The 2735-nt window shown below is 39.2% G+C and overlaps 1 protein-coding gene across 2 annotated transcripts in view; it reads right to left on the reverse strand.

Annotated features, from left to right (window-relative positions):
* The window catches only part of LRRC8B (leucine rich repeat containing 8 VRAC subunit B), a 35137-nt gene that overhangs the window by 27304 nt on the left and 5098 nt on the right, over nt 1-2735 (reverse strand). The window contains exon 3 of one of the 2 annotated variants that reach the window (XM_090146385.1): nt 76-2002. The exons of the other annotated variant lie outside the window; for it this stretch is intronic. The gene's annotated coding sequence lies outside the window, so the exon portion shown is untranslated. The remainder of the gene's footprint in view (nt 1-75; nt 2003-2735) is intronic. 2 annotated transcript variants of the gene reach the window in all.

The raw sequence follows: 2735 nt of genomic DNA on the forward strand, positions 1-2735 counted from the left end.
AGAATTGCAACACAAGAGATGCGATGACAAGGGGAATAACATAATAGAAAGACGTTACAAAAGAAAAGTACTCACCTGTCTTTGAAGACCTAGAGCTCACAATAAAAACTCCCCAAGGAAGGGATCTCCAACCAAAAAACCTTCCTCTAGCCACTCAGCCCTTAGATGAGGTCTAAGAGAGGTGCAGCCAGGCCTCCTCCCTTCCAATCACACAGCTGAATTGTCTTCACCTGTGCTCCCAGGTCTTTTCCCCAGATGCTCAATCAATGACTCAAGTTACCAAACACTAAGAAAATTTGAGCTTCATTTTGCACATCATGCCATCCCCTGATCTTTCTTAACTTGATGCTTAGGTGTTACAAAACCAGCTTTGAACTTCTGAAGAAGTAACAGTTTAAACTGGCATGCATGATTAATGGATGTCTTGAGCATGCACTTCAGTTTCTTCACTCACACAATCCTTGGAAATCTGATGGAATAAGTAAGACAAAGCTACATAGAGTATCATATATTTAGAAGGGTAATATTTGACACTGAATTTTCACTTTAAAATATTTCTAATTGAACTTTCTTTCACAAAGGTGACATCACACTTGACTTTTAGCCCTCCAATGCTGCTTGGAGTTGTTGAAGCAACAGCATCATGAATGACAATTGTTCTGAAATGAAGCCAAACTTTTTGAATAAAGCTTTCTATGACAACTCGCCTTGTGATCACCAAGTATATTTTGGGCCATCTGTTTTTCAAGATCCCACCTTTTCATATGAAAGCCTACAGTTTCACAATTAGCTGAAGCACAAACCATCAGATCATAACCCTTTAATCTCTAAAATGCCATAAACATTTGCTCTCCAAAAGAGAATAAAAACATTTAAACTCCAAAGATCACTTCAGTCCCTGGCAAATCCCAATTATTATCATGCTTGCTCTTTCTGGCATTTGCTAAAGCTTCTTTGTCTTCTTCTGAGAATTTATAAATCACATATTTCATAGGCTCCAGATCATTGATCTCCTGGCGCAGTACTGTGACTTGCAGTTTACAAGTACTACCCACAAGTAGTGGGGGTGCATATTTTAGAACAACACTTCCCTCTGCTGGATCTGTGGATAGTGACAGCTGTACTCGCACTGGAGAGATCTGCCCAGGTCCTGTGCCACCAGGCACAGCAAGAGATGCTCCCTCTTGACAGCTTTGGATAGTAAGAGTCTAGCAACGGCCTTCTTCATTTATCAAATTAATATGATAGTCATAAAAATTTGATCCAGCATTAACTGACCAGGAATATGTGTCACACCTTAAAAGACTCTAATAGAAACCAAGAAAGGTGGTACAGTGAATTTTAATTGAGTGCTATGCTTCTTATCTGGCCACCTTTTCCAAACAGTAATAACCAGCATATCACTTTTCAGAGCAGTTTTTGATGGAAACGTTCATTTTCAAATATAGCTGTCTTAAGGTCAAATCTGTTGGAATAGTGCCCCCAAGTGAGGGAGGAGGAAGAGTCAGAGGGAGAGGAAAGGGGATTGCAGAGACAAATGAGTGTGACTGTGCCTCATTCATCATCTCCAGGAACTGGTCCCATTGCAAGAGTACATGTGCTCTTAACTCAGTTATACAAATATAACATAAAGTCAACTACTCATTTTGCTGAACAAAGATTCTGTTCACATACTCTGCTGAATGAAGCCTTTTGATGGACTTCAGTACATAGGATGACGACAAATAGATGAAAGATGGTTTAAGGGGAGCAGATGATAAAAATACAATCCTAAAACAATACTCCTAGTCAGAGAAACGTACTTTGGAACAGGAGGCAGAGAAGTTCCACAGGAAAAAAAAATTGTCAGAAGATTGGATCAGAGTGGTATGCCGTGTTGAAAGGTAGAACAGGTAACAATGCTGAAGGCTGTACTGAGGTGATATGGAATAAACTTTCATTCAAAGACAGGAAATAGATGCTTACACAGGAGGTAATTTCTAGGTGCAGAACAAAGCCTGTACTAAGCAGAGAGAAAGGCCTGTTAGAAAATATTCTACAAGAAATATCTCTTATGAAATAAATGTTTTTGAAGTGTTTGGGGAGGAAACAGAAGGCTTGAATAAAGAAGAAACTAGCATGTTGGGATCAAGGAAACATCCTGAGTAACAGTGAGAGGGAAAGGAAATTAAAAAACATACACCATAATGTAGGATAAACAATGTTTTTTTAAACAGGATGTTTTCCAGTCATCATCTGTGCTTTAAATGCCAAAGAATAATCATTCTCTGCTTATTTAGATGGCATTACATTCTTTTGTCCTGGTGATCCTAGCATCTTATTTTTACTGAGTAATTGTGAAGTCTTGTCTGAAACTTTTCAAGAAATCTGGAGGTGGACTTCAAGTAAACAGTGCAGCTAACAATGAGTATTTTTTCCCTAACTGCTTTCAACACAAAGTAAGTGTTTATTAGTTCTACAAACTCTATGAGCATTAACAGTTCACATATGATGCTTAAAACCGCATTACTTATCACTGACCAGTGCATGCTCATGTTCTACTAACAAAAATGTTTTTTTTTTAAAGTTTTGGGATTCTACTGTGTAGCAGAAATGCCAAGTCACAGCCTCAAACTGTGCTCAAGTGATTGAGCACCTGGTGGGAAGATAGGGCCAACCGAGGGGAGCTCAGGTACAAACAGTGCTCCTAAGTGATAGGAAGGGGTGGAACCACAATCCACCCCTTCCCAGACCTC

This window comes from Phasianus colchicus, chromosome 9 (genome assembly GCF_987193195.1).
Source record: "Phasianus colchicus chromosome 9, bPhaCol1.hap1.1, whole genome shotgun sequence".
Taxonomy (NCBI): domain Eukaryota; kingdom Metazoa; phylum Chordata; class Aves; order Galliformes; family Phasianidae; genus Phasianus; species Phasianus colchicus.